The sequence below is a fragment of the Choloepus didactylus genome, chromosome 18 (genome assembly GCF_015220235.1).
Source record: "Choloepus didactylus isolate mChoDid1 chromosome 18, mChoDid1.pri, whole genome shotgun sequence".
Classification (NCBI taxonomy): domain Eukaryota; kingdom Metazoa; phylum Chordata; class Mammalia; order Pilosa; family Megalonychidae; genus Choloepus; species Choloepus didactylus.
In genome coordinates, this window is record NC_051324.1 from 31,064,239 (window position 1) to 31,078,978 (window position 14,740).

General features: G+C 40.4%; 1 non-coding gene across 1 annotated transcript; it reads left to right on the forward strand.

Annotated features, from left to right (window-relative positions):
* The first annotated feature begins 9,831 nt into the window (after positions 1-9,831).
* Positions 9,832-9,928, forward strand: LOC119515020. The gene has a single exon (XR_005212918.1). It is a non-coding gene; the product is annotated as a Z30 small nucleolar RNA (small nucleolar RNA).
* The last annotated feature ends 4,812 nt before the right edge of the window (positions 9,929-14,740 follow it).

Consider the following 14,740-nt stretch of genomic DNA (forward strand, 5'->3'; position numbering starts at 1 on the left):
TAGTGTCTTAGTTTCCTGACTGCTATGACAAATCCCACACAATGGGTTGGCTTAAACAATGGGCATTTACTGTCTCATGATTTTGGAGACTAGAAGGCTTTCTGGCATGCCAGCAATCCTTGGGGTTCCTTGGCTTACCCATTAAATGGCAATGTCCTCTCCTTTCTCTTCCAAGTTCCACTGACTTCTAGCTTCTGCTCTTCCAGGTGGCTTTCACTTTAGAAAAGCCTCCAGTAATAGAATTAGGGACCAATCTCATTCTGTTGGGCAACACCTTCACTGCAAATAACATCTTCAAAAGATCTTATTTACAATGGGTTCATACCAACAGGACTGGGTTTAGATTAACATTTCCCCCCCTAGAGTACATATTCAATCTACCACAAATAAGTTTCTGGACATTCCTAGTTTTTTGTTCACTTTGGCTACTGTTCCCACAAAAGTTCTGCTTTGCTGGCATTACCCTTTGTGCTGGTTTGAATGTATTATCTCCCCCAAAACGCCATTATCTTTGATGTTATCAAAGTTGTATCAGTGTATCAGATGTATCAGTGTTGATTAGATTGTATCAGTGTTGATTAGATTGTAATACTTTGAATGTTTCCATGGAGATGTGCTCCACCCAACTGTGGGTGATTACTCTGATTGGATAATTTCCATGGAGGTGTTACCCCACCCATTCAGGGTGGGTCTAAATTAAATCACTGGAGCCATATAAATGAGCTAACAAACAGAAGGAACTCAGTGCAGCTGAAAGTTACATTTTGAAGAGGAACTACAGCAAAAAGGACACTTTGAAGAACACACTGGAACTGAGAGAGGACAAACGCCCCAAGAACAACTAAGAGTGACATTTTTGAGGAGCTGAAGCCTAGAGAGGAATGTCCTGGGAGAAAGCCATTTTGAAACCAGAACTTGGAGCAGATGCCAGCCACGTGCCTTCCCAGCTAACAGAGGTTTTCCGGACACAACTGGCCATCTTCCAGTGAAGGTACCTGATTGTTGATGCATTACCTGGACACTTTATGGCCTTAAGACTAACTGTGTAGCCAAATAAATGCCCTTTTAGAAAAGTCAATCCATTTCTGGCTTCTTGCATTCCGGCAGCATTAGCAAACTAGAACACCCTTTGTACATGTTTATCTGAATAGAGTTTTCAGGATAGGAGGCAGAATGGATTCTCTGATATATCACAGAAACATAATAAACTCCAAAGATCTGCTCTCAGCTCCAATTTTAACCCTTTTTCATTTCATCATTCCTGATTTCAGCCTCGCTTTTCGTTCTACCACCTACCTTAACTTTCAGTCTCATGTTCACACTGAAATGCCTCTGATATTATTTACTTTCAGAAAGATTAAAATGACTATCATTTACTGGACATCTGCTTACTGGGTGCAAGGGACCATGCTGGGAGCTATGTGGAAACTGAATTTACATGACCAGCAAATATAAGATCTGGGGTTGAAAGCCAGGTTTGTCGACTCAAATGCTCCTACTCTTCTACTTCATTTCAAGTTTGAGATTCTGAATTGCTTGAGAGCTTTCAAAATCTTGAAATCTATCCAAGTACCTCCCCCTTTTCTTCCCTGTCAACAGAAAGAACAGTCATTTGGACAGGAGTGCTAGGAACCTGATTGGGGTTGCCTTCTTATTCTTTGGTGTACTATGGGGGAAAGTGTGGAAGATGAACCAAAAGGTCTTCTCTTTTTCAAAGCTCCTTAGTTAAGACACCTAGACATGAATTGTTAGGTTATGGGCCAGGACAGACCTCGCATCTTGGCACTAATACCTCTAAAGCAAATGTTCCTGATGCAAAACAACTTGAAATCAGTGTCATGGACAGTGTTTTTTCTGAGGCCTTGCAAAAGTAATCTGGGCTTGCTGCTGGCAATTGGCTGAGGACAAGAATAACCAATTTATTTAAAATGTATTCTTTCACTAAGCATTTCAGTTTATTAGTAGAGATAGTTATAGTACAGCCCTCATGTGCACCAGACACAGACTGCCAAACACCAGCTGAAGGGGAAAAACTGGTACCTTGACTCTCAGGTGCCTCAATCTCATCCTTGATTCTTTCATAAAGATGATTTGAAGAGTATAGATAGAGCAACAATCCCAGCCCCCCTCCCCATGCCACTACTTGAATCTGGGTAAGTTATTTAACCTTTATTTCTTCTTTCATTCAATCAGCTATTTTTTTGAGCACCTATGGTGTTCAAATCCTAGCACTGACGTTTTCTAGCTATAAGACTTTGGTAAACTAATTTAAGCCTTAAATTCCTTCAGTGTAAATGGAGGTAATAGTGGTGCCTTCTACAAAGACTTCTTACGAGAATAAAGTGAGATGATGCACTCAAAGAGCCTAGTAATGGTGCCTGCCATAGAATGTCAGCTTTTCTTTCAATATTCAATTATTAAGTACTTTCTATGTTCCAGACATAGCGCTATGCTCTGGGGCTGCAAACCAAAATAACTGACTTCCTTCTCTGGGCCAAAGATGAACTTTCATTATCTCACACAATCCTCACAACAACTTATAGGTCAGGCATTATTTTCACCATCCTATGAATGAAGAAATTGAGTTTGGGGTGGGGGGTAGTAAAGCTTAAGGTTACACACCTCGTAGTAGCAGAGGTGTGATTTGAACCATGGGATATCTGATTCCAAAATCCATCTACTCTCATTCTGCTACACAGCCTTACTGTTAGCCAGGAGAATGACACATGTCCTTCATACTAGAGAGGGAAAACATGCACTAAACAGCTCATGGTACAAAATATACAACATGAACTGAGCCCTCTATGTACTAAGCCTTATTCTCAATCAAGTCTTGTAACAGCTCTATGAGGTAAATGTTAATATTATCCTCTTTTTACAGATGAGGAAACTGAGGAACAGAGAGAGGTTCTTGCCTATAGTCCATGTGCATAACCACTAAATTCAACCACTATGTGGAGCCAGCAATTTATGAACAGGGTGCTCTGGGTGTTCTGAGGAGAGATGATAACTGTGTTCCGGTTTGCTAATGCTGCCTTTTTGCAAAATACCAGGAATGGATTGGCTTTTATAAAGGAGGCTTATTTAGTTACAAAGTTACAGTCTTAAGGCCATAAAGCATCCAAGGTAAGACATCAACAATAGGGTACCCTCACTGAAGGATGGCCATTGGCATCCAGAAAACCTCTGTTAGCTTGGAAAGTATGTGGCTGGCGTCTGCTTGTTCCCAGGTTGCATTTCAAAACGGCCTTCTCCAAAATGTTGCTCTTGGAGCGTTTTGTCCTCTCTTAGCTGCAGCTCCTCTTCAAGATGTCATTCTCAGTTGCTCTGAGGTCCTCTGTCTGTGAATTCCTTTATAGGACGCCAGTGATCCAATTAATACCCACCCAGAATGGGCAGGGTAACACCTCCATGGAAATTATCCAATCAAATGTTTCATTCACAGTTGACTGAGTCACAGCTCCATGGAAACACTCAATCAATATGTTCCCACCTAAACTACACTAATACGTCTGCCCCCAAAAGATTGCATCAAAGAACATGGAGTTGTGGGGGACATAATACATTGAAACCGGCATATTGTGCTTGTGAGAATCAGAAAAGATTTCATAAATAAGATGATATGTAAGCTGGAACCTGAAGTAAGAATGTACCCAGTTGGGAAAGGAAGATGGAGGGTGTTCTGGTTTTCTAATGCTGCCATTATGCCAAATATCAGAAATGGATTGGCTTTTAAAAAGGGGATTTATTAAGTTACAAATTTACAGTTCTGAGGCCATAAAAGTGTCCAAACTAAGGCATCAACAAGATGATACCTTCACTGAAGAACAGCTGATGGCATCTGCAACCTCTGCCAGCTGGGAAGGCACATGGCTGGCGTCTACTGTTCCTTCACTCCCAGGTTGTTTCAAAATGGCTTTCTCCAAAATGTCTCTGGGTCTCTCTTAGCTTCTTCAGCTCTTGTGCATCTAAGCATCAGTGTCCTCGCTTAGCTTCTGGAGCAAACTCTGGCCTAGCATTTCCAAATGTCTCCAAGCATCTCCAAGTGTCAGCGTCAGCAGCAGCTCTTAGCTTCTCTCTCCAAAATATCCCTCTCAGCTTCTCTGAGCTTCTTCAGTTTGTGAGCTCTTTTATTGTACTCCAGTGATTAAATGAAGACCTACCCTGAATGGGCAGGGTCCACATCTCCATGGAAATACCTTAATCAAATGTTTTGCCCACAGTTGATTGAGTCACATCTCTATGGAAACACTCAAAGGATTCCAACCTAATCAACATTAATACATCTCCTCCACAAGACTGCATTAAAGACTATGTCTTTCGGGGGTACATAATATATCCAAACTGGCACAGAGGGGAAAAGGATAAAGCAGGTAGAGAAAACAGCACATGCAAAGGCACATAGTCTTCACTGTCTAACCTCTCCTATCTAAAGTACAAAGGCGGTCCTTATAGGATCTGGTGCAGAAGACCATTCATTTGTCTCCATTCTTTCTTTTTATTTCCTCATGTCCTTCTATCCATCCCTATCATCAGGCTGCCTTTCATACTTTCACCTCTCCATTTCCACAGCCACAGTCCTAATTTAGGCCCTTCCTAGCTCTCACCTGGACCACTGCAATAGCTTCCTCTGCTTTTACACTCTGGCCCTTCTCAATCCACTAAAAAAACAAAGTTCCAGATTGAGTTTTCTAAAGTACAGCTCTAATCATCTAACTTCTCGGACTCTGAAATCTTTAATTTTCCCACTTTCTTCAGAGTATCTGAATTACAGTCAGCTAGCCATCATCCTTAACAAACTCTTAATCTATCTTTCCAATCTCCTATCACTCCCTTCCTTTAACATTAACATGGTCCTCACACTTTGGTGTGAATCAGAATCAGCAGTGGGGCACTTATTAAAAATATTCATGCCCGGGCCCCTAATACTAAAAGTATTTGATTTAGTAAAGTCAGGTTGTACACTAGGCATTTTTGGGTTTTGTGTGTTTGTTTGCTTGCTTTGGATGCTGTGGGACATTAGTAGGTTCCTTCTTGTGTTTCTAAATTTAACAATTAAAGAATTTTTAATGCAATTTTATTGAAATATATTAATATACTATACAATCACCCAAAGTGTACAATTGTTCACAGTATCATCATATAGTTGTGCATTCATCACCACATTCAATTTTTGAACATTCTCATTACTCAAAAAAATAAAAATAATAAAAATAAAAGTAAAAAAGAACACCCCAAAACATCCCATACCTCTTCTCCCTATTATTCATTTACTTTTTGTCCCCATTTTTCTACTCATCTGTCCATACACTGGATAAAGGGAGTGTATCTAACTCACCAAATTTTAAGAAGCACTGCATCAACAGTATCAACTTTAACTATAAGTTAATAAGCTCCCCCACCCCCCATGCTTTCTCATGTAATTCGGGAGTTTATTTCTTCACTCAAAATCTCCTCATTTTCAAACTTGGCCCCTACCTCCCAGCTCTCCTTTGCACGCTGATATTCATCTGCACTCTTCTGAGGCATCAATCTCTACCTTTTGTTTATTTAGGAAGGGTGCAAGCTCCGAACCAAGAAGTTCCCCTAAGGCAGAAAGAGCCACATTAATTCCTGCCTAGCCCTCAGCGGGAATCCAGCTCAAGAGCAGTTAACTACTGTGGGATGACCCTCGGCATCAACAGTTCTTGCCGCAAAAGCAACGCACATCCTAATACAACAAACCCGCCTCAGACGCCCTTCCCAAGGTACCGGCAAAACCACTTAGGCTAACTGTCGCCGTGAAATTGCCGGAAAGGGGAGCACGGCTCAGACAAAGAAAAGCCAACCACTAGCAGTAATGGATAGAATCCCGGACGCAAGAAAATGACGCAAAAAAACTACTCCACCCCTAGCATTTGCCTCGGCCTCGGATTGGCTGCTTCTCCCTGCCCCGCCTCAAAGGCGTCAGTCCACGTGACTCAATGTTCGCCTCGGGATTGGTTGTCCCACGAGGGCCGCTCTGGGCAGAGGGATCCGGCGGGCAAGCGAAATCTGGGTGAGTGGGAACGCGGGAAGCTGTTGTCTCCGGGGACTAAATGCCTAAAAGCTCGGTTGCCATCTGCCTCCTGAGACCCCGGCAGGACTCCTGAATCTAGGGCTTAGGAATGCGATTAGCGCGTGGCAGACTCCTTCGTGGGTCTTGGGTTCGATTCCTGGCTCCAGCCTTATCGCGTTTCCGGTAGGGATGCCTTGTCTCAGTCTTTCTTGAAGTTGGCAGGATTTGGACTTCAATTTTTTTTTGAGGGCAGCGTTGGCAGTCCTGTGCAGGGCGCTGGGTTGAGCGCCGTGAGCTGGATGCTGGGGAATGAGGGCCTGGAGATGCTTGAGGTATGGTCCCTACCCTCAAGCATGTTGGAAGTAAATCGGCCTTGTAAATAGTGCTGATGCTTTTATAATCTGTGAATTTAGGGCTTAGTAAGGAGGATCGCTCAAGGTAGGAGTTAAACGCCCGTTTATTGAGCTTCCTATTACCAGGCACCATCCTGGGCGCAGTGGTTGCAAGGACCGGTAAAACAGTCCTGGCTTTTTTAGGGAACTTTATTTGATGGGGCTGGTGGGAGAGGCGGGCAGACACGTGGATAGTTGGTTTGTGCTGGAAAAAAAGAGTGCTGTGGCAGTCAGGAGGGTAACTGAAGGAGTTAGGGATCACTTCACAGAGAAGGTGATATTTGAGTAAATTTTTCAAACTATAATCAGGTGTTCTCCAGATTAAAAGGGGTGAGGAGGGCATTCCAGTTAGGAAGAAAGTGTACAAAGGCAAGAGAACTAGGAAGGTTTACCTGATTTGTGTGGTTGGAGGACGTGGTGGATTTGCCCAGGAGCTGAAAATAAAGCTGAAAGGTAGGCAGGGGTTAGATTTTTAAGCACCTTGAATTCCCTGTTAGTATGTTTGGATCTTAAAATACTCTATAAAGTGAAAGAGGTAGCACAACATAGATGCAACAAAGTCCTTTCACAATTCAGAGGAAGGACAGATGTTTCCTGCTGGATTGATGGAGAAAGGTCAAGCAATTGATGGCATTGTAGAGTTGCAATGGGTGAGATAGGCTCGAAGTACAGGAAAGGATTCTATGGAGGGGAAGAAGGACTTTCTAGGTTAAGGGCACAGAGGTTAGGTAGAGCAGGTTTGAGGATTTAAGATTAGTCAGTGTGGTTTGGTCAGTACATATTAGAGTTAAGTATTAGTTAAGTATAAATTTCTGTCAGTTTTGAAACATCTTGAATGTTAGGCAAAGTATTTTATTTCTTGGGCATGGGGAGCCATTAAATGCTTTTGAGTAATGACATAATCACACCTCAGCATTTTAAGGTTAGAATATGTGTAATATTCATAGAACATTGGATGGGAGAAAGAAGCTAGAGGCAGGAGACCCACTGAGACAGCAGTGTGCTCTGGTGGAAAGAACATGAACTTTAAAGTCAGACACTTTAAAGTCAGAGATCTTAGCTCTGGTCATACATTTCATGGTCTTAGGCAATGTTATTTAAATTAAGCTCTCTGAGCCTCTGTTTTCTCATTTCTAATTTGTACCTATTTCACCAGTTAAATGAGAATGCAATGGAAGGTCAAACGTAGCTCCTCTATAATAGGCACTTTGTTGTAAGTTAGTTTTTCTCCTTCTGGAGCTTGGTTGTTGATTGGAACAACTCTTAGTTTTTAGCCATGGAGTGTAAGTGAAGGAAGTCTGTGGTGTTTTAGAAGTGTTATTTGACACTGACAAGACGATGCTGAAGGTGACTTTGTGAAACTGGTATGTTTCCATGTCACTGATAATATACGAGGAGGTGCCGTTTAGAATGCAGAAATACCTTGTTTTATTGTGATTTGCTTTATTGTGCTTCTCAGATATTGTGTTTTGTACAAATTGAAGGTTGTGGCAACCCTGCCTTGAACGAGTCTATTGGTACCATTTTTCCAACAGCATGTGCTCACTTTGTGTCACATTTTGGTGATTCTCACAGTATTTCAAACTTTTTCATTATTATTTTATCTGCTATGGTGATGTGTGATCTTTGCTGTTACTATAGTAATTGTTTTGGGGTGCCTCAAACTGTGCCCATATAAAATGTTGAACTTAATTGATAAATATAGTATGTGTTCTGACTGCTCCACTGACTGTCCATTCCCCTGTGTCTCCCTCTCCTCAGGCCTCCCTGTTCCCTCAGATACACAGTATTGAAATTAGATCAATTAATAACCCCACAATGGCCTCTAAGTGTTCAAGTGAAAGGAAAAGTCACGTATCTCTTCCTTTAAATCAAAAGCTAGAAATGATTAAGCTCAGTGAGGAAGGCCTGTCAAAAGCCGAGATAGGCCGAAAGCTAGGTCTCTTGCGCCAAACAGTTAGCCAAGTTGTGAATGTAAAGGAACAGTTCTTGAAGGAAATTAAAAATGCTACTCCAGTGAACACACGAATGATAAGAAAGCGGAACAGCCTTATTGCTGATATGGAGAAAGTTTTAGTGGTCTGGATAGAAGATCAAACCAGCCACAACATTCCCTTAAGCCAAAGACTAATCCAGAGCAAGGCCCTAACTCTCTTCAATTCTATGAAGGCTGAGAGAGGTGAGGAAGCTGCAGAAGAAAAGTTTGAAGCTATCAGAGGTTGGTTCATGAGATTTAAGGAAGGAAGCCGTTTCTATAACATAAAAGTGCAAGGTAAAGCAGTAAGTGCTGATGGAGAAACTGCAGCAAGTTATCCAGAAGATCTAGCTTAGATACAGCATACTTCATTGTTGTCTTATTTTAAGAAATTGCCACAGCCACCCCAACCTTCAGCAACCACAACCCTGATCATTCAGCAGCTATCAACATTGAGGAAAGACCCTCTACCAGCAAAAAGATTACGACTCACTGAAGGCTCAGATGATGATTAGCATTTTTTAGCAATAAAGTATTTTTTAATTAAGGTATGTACATTTTTTTTAGATATAATGCTGTTGCACACTTAATAGACTACAATATACTTTAGATGCACTGGGAAACCAAAAATACCTGTAACTCGCTTTATTGCAATATTTGCTCTATTGTGGTGTCTGGAAGCAAAACTGCAGTATATCTGAAGTATGCCTGTACATGAAATGCAGCCACCTTTCCATTCAGAAATTGATTATCTAGGTTGTAATTTAACCAGGCTTTGCATTGCTTCCTTTGTCTTGCCCAGGTCCTCTCAGTAAATACAAGGGTAAGAGCAAGAGAAAAAAATGAAATTAAACCTTCTATTTAGCTAGTAGTGGAAAAACATACTAGTAATCAGTCTGCCATTCTCGTCGTAGCTCTGCCATTTATTTGCTATGGACCTTTGTCAAATCACAGACTCTCTGGGTCTTGGACTACTTAGAAGATTCTGGTATAAAGATTTTTTGACTATACTTCTTATCTTTATTGGCAGAATTGTAAATCGAATTGTATATTAAATGAATTGGAGTTTACTTATAAAGGGATTTAGTAGAAAGTCTTCTAAAGCTTTTGCTTTAGAACTAGATCATGTCCCTTCATAAATATCTCTTGAGATTTTCTCATGCATGGTATTTGAACTCATTAAAAAAAAATGTTTTTGAACTGTAAAAAACAAACTAACCTTGTGCACATATTGTATTTTTGTGTAGTAGAGTTGCCTAAAGCAAAGCATAGTGGAAGATAAAATATTTCTTGAAAAACCCACTTTTGGAAACTTATTTTAAAATATCCCCTCCTCCCCTTTTTTAATAGGTAATCCTAAATTTGCTTGAATGTGAAAATAGGACATTGGGCTACTCTTAGATAATATAAGGAGGTGAAATGCAGTGATGCAATGATGAGTGAAATATAGTCTGACCTGGTACTGCCATTACTTCTGTGTTGGCTTTGACCAGGGTATGATCCATTAATCTTCTCTCTGAGCTGATTCTTGTTGTGGTTTGACGCTGGGGTGTTCTAGCCTATTTGGATACTGGTTTTATATGTGTGTTATATGTGTTTATGTGTAAGATATAATGTGTAAATATATACATAATATGTGTAATTATGTACAAGAGTGTTTTTTTAATATTCTTTTGAATTACTGATACTTGCACATTTTTCCTTCTCAGGTTAAGGTGAAAAGTCTGCTTTGAAATCTTCGTGGAGGAGTACATCCTTTCAATCCTGAATCTGGTTTAATGTTCTCATTGACTTATTAATGTATTAAAAATGTTTTGTTTAACTAGCTATGGCATTTGTTTGGTAAAGCCTTTGAATTTTTTTTTTAATGCAATTTTATTGAGATATATTCACATACCATACAGTCATCCAAAGTGTACAAACAGTTGTTCACAGTATCATCATATAGTTGTACATTCATCATCACAATCAATTTTTGAACATTCATATTACTCCAAGAAATAAAACTGAAAATAAGAATAAAAATAAAAGTATAAAAGAACACCAAACAATCTCACACTCCTTCCCCCATCCCCTATTATTCATTTACTTTTGTCCCCCTTTTTTCTACTCATCTGTCCATACTGGATAAAGGGAGTGTGAGCCACAATGTTTTCACAATCACTCAGTCACACTGTATAAGCTGTATAGTTACATAATCATCTTTAAGAATCAAGGCTACTGGATTGCAGTTCAACAGTTTCAGGTACTTCTAGCTATTCTAATACACTAATAACTAAAAAGGGATGTATATATAATTACAATAAGCTCCAGAATGACCTCTAGACTCCATTTGAAGTCTCTCAGCCACTGAAACTTTATTTTGTTTTGTTTCTCTTCTCCCTTTTGGTCAAGAAGGCTTTTTCAATCCCACAATGCCAGGTCCAGGCGCATCCCTGGGAATCAAATTCCTCATTGCCGGGGAGATTTAACACCCCTGGGAGTCATACCCACATAGGGGGGAGGGCAGTGAGTTGACCTGCAGTGTTGGCTTAGAGGCCACATCGGAGCAACGAAAGAGGTTCTCTGGAGATGACTCCTAGAAACAATTATAAGTAGGTTTAGCGTCTCCTTTGCTGTAACAAGCTTCATAAAGGCAAGCCCCAAGATTGAGGCCTTGGCCTACTACAATGCTAGTCCCCAGTATTTCCAAGAATATCAGGAATTCCCCAGCTGGGGAAGTTTAATACTTCCAATTTTTCCCCAGTCCCTCAAGGGGGCTTTGCAAATACATTTTTAATGTATTGGGGCTTCATGCTTACCTGTACAAACCAACCAGATCTCACCTCCTATTGAAGGTTCTGTGTAATTATGGTGTTTGAATAAACTGACCTTATAAGTTAAATTATATAGTGTGCTACAGAAAATACAGATTTTCCACCGAATAAACATCTTTTCCTTTGGGCTCACATAGATGTTTAAGTTTTAAAACACAGTCAATATCATCCTTTTCCCTTTAGTCTGTTTTACCCTAGTCCTAACCAGGTCCATTTTGTTCATATCTCTAAAGTCTGATCTCTTTTTTCAGCTTCTTTAACATTTGCTATGTGGGATAATGCTGACAATCATAGCTGCTGAACCCTGGTTCCGAGTCTCAGGTGTCACACAGATACCTGAAGCTCCAGGAACTGACCAGTTATACACAAACAGTTCATCATCTCAGAATTTAGAAATAATCATGACAACTCATGAGTAGATGTGATTGCTGTAAGAGCTTCCAATCTAGGAAACTTAACCATAAAGCACATTATAGTTAGTCCATATTAGTGAGGCGTTATAGTGTTTATCTTTTCGATTCTGGCTTATTTCACTCAACATACTGTCTTCAAGGTCCATTCACCTAGTTGCATACCTCACAACTTCATTTCTTCTTGCTGCCACTCAATATTCCATTAAATGTATACACCACAGTTCACCATTCCGTTTACTGGTTGATGTACCCTTACTTAGGTCATCTCTGTCTGTTGTGAATTGTGAATACTGCCGCCATAAACACCAGTGTGCAATGTTCATTCATGTCCCTGCTCTCAGTTCTTAACAAGTATATGCCCAATAACAGGATTGCAGGACCATATGGCAACCCCCTAGTTAGCTTCCTATGGAACCATCACACTGCCTTCCAGATGGGCTGCAGCATTCTACTTCCCTACCAACAGTGAATAGTATATCCCTCTCTCCACATTTTCTCTAGCATTTGTATCCCTCTGTTTATTTTTTAAACAGTTTTATTCACACACCATACAATCCATTCCAAGTAAACAATCAATGATTCCCAGTATAATCACATAGTTATGCATTCACCTCCACAACCTATATAAGGGCACTTCTATTTCTTCCACAAAGAAAGAGGAAAAGGAGGGAAAAAATGAAGAATAAAAATATAAAAGATACAAGAAAAAAAAAAAGTAAAATACAATGAAAAGGTCAGACACCACCACCGCCACCAAGAGTCCCATATCACTCCCTTATAACCCCCTCTTATAGACATTTAGCTTTGGCATATTGCCTTTGTTAATAATTAATGGAAGCATCTTACAATGTTACCATTAACTATGGACTCTAGTTTGCGTTGATTGTATTTTTTTCCCTTGTACCATCCAATTTTCCACCCCTTGGAATGTTGACATTCATCTGTTCTCCCTCTTTTAAAAACATTCTTATATTTGTACGTTTTAAATACCATCATTGACCACTCTAGGTTTCACCAAATTATACAATCCCAGTCTTCATCTTCTGTGTTTTCTTGTGGTGTCATACAAGCCCCTAGCCTTGCACTCATATTTGTTTAGAGTACTTACAATATTGTGCTACCATCACACACTATTATGCTATCCATTTCTGGATCTATACAATCGATCCTGTTTACCCTTATGTACTCCATCATCATCAAATGCCCAATTTCTAACCTCTTTCTATCTCCTGATAACCTGTGTTCTCAACTTTAACTCTCAACTTTCACTCTTCAATGTTAGTTCATATTAGTGAGTCCATTGAGTATCTGGCTGATTTTGTTTCTGGCTAATTTCACTCAACGCAATGTCTACTGTCTATTTTATTTTTTATTCCCTCTCTCTCTTTTTACTCTCACTGATAGTCTTCATTTCTGCTCTCTTCTCCAAACCTGTCTCTCCTGTCTCTTCCTATCTGCCTGTAGTGCTCCCTTTACTATTTCTTGTAGAGCAGGTCTCTTGTTCACAAACTCTCTCAGTGTCTGTTTGTCTGAAAATATTTTAAACTCTCCCTCATTTTTGAAGGACAGTTTTGCCGGATATAGAATTCTTGGTTGGCAGTTTTTCTCTTTCGGTATCTTAAATATATCATGCACATAGTCTTATCGAGCTTCCTTTGTATGTGATGGATTGCTTTTCTCTTGCCTTTGTCTTTGGCATTTGATAATCTGATTATTAAGGGTCTTGGAGTAGGTCTGTTTGGATCTATTCTGTTTGGGGTGTGCTGCGCTTCTTGGATCTGCAATTTTATGTCTTTCAAAAGAGATTGGAAATTTTTCAGTGATTATTTCCTCCATTATTGTTTCCGCCCCTTTCTCCTTCTCTTTTCCTGGGACACCTATGCACCAGCATAAAGAGGTGCAGTGCCTTTAATTCTCAGTAGACCCTGCCCCTGCCAGGGGCTGAGAGTGTCAGAAGCCAAGCTTAAGCTGTTTTTTTTTTTTTTTTTTAATTTTTTTTCCCCAGGCCCTAGGATCTAAGTTCTCTGAGGGAGGTCAGCCACTTGAGCTGGGCCCTGCCTCCCCCTTTTCTTAGGGAAGACAAGCCCTTTAGGGATTTATCTCCTACATTTGACTTCTTCCCTTGTCTCTAACAATCTTAACTCCACCCTTGCCTGGGTCAGCACTGAAATTGAAAATGCCTGAGGCTTTCTCTAATGAACTACTTAGAATGAGAGGAAAAGAAAGGATAAAAGAAAGAAATCCCTTTTTCAGAACCAGTCTCCAGGCCCCAGTTACCAGTCAAGAACCAGAATTGGTGCCTGGTTCTGTGTGCCCCCTTTCTTGGCACACAGCCCTTTTCCAGTATTCTGAGCTCAGCTGACTCCAAAAGACTCTTTTTATTTATTTATGTATTTTTGTTCTGTCAGCCCTGCCTCCTCTCTGCTGGGAGAAACCTCCGGGTTCTTTTCCTGCTTGCGCTGGGATTACCTGTGCTTGTAGCTTCTATTCAGTAGTCCAGATTCATTAACTAAAACCGCAGTTGGAGATTGATTGAGCTACCTTCCCTTCCTCCTAGTAGACTGCTTCTTTTTCCCATAGAGAAGTGTTTCAGCTCGGTCTGTCATGCCGGTGGGGAACGGGCACCAGCTCCACAGTTTGTGGAGCTTTACTTAGAATTCTTTGCTGCGATCTCAGCCACTCCTCCCATCCCAGACTGGTACAATGTGTGTCCGGTCACAGATGTCCCCCAACAGTTGTTCCAGACTATTTACTAGTTGTTCCTGGCTATATGCTAGTTGTTCCAGAGGACTAATTAAATTCCACATCTGCCTATGCTGCCATCTTGCCTGCCTGCTCTCAGCCTTTGAGTCTTAACAAGAATTTTTGCAAATATCCATTATACTTTTATGGTATATAGAAGTTTTACTATTGAAATCCCATAGGCTATTCCATTTCAAAATTTAGATTTATCACCTTATCACTCCTATCAGAGAATGTGCTTTGGATTGCTAAAATGAGTTAAAGTTTTGGAAACCACCTATTTTAGCAGAGGCACTTAGAAAATATTTTCATCCTTCCTCGTCTAGTAATGATAATTTTTTTTTTCCCATATGTTTTCCCCAACC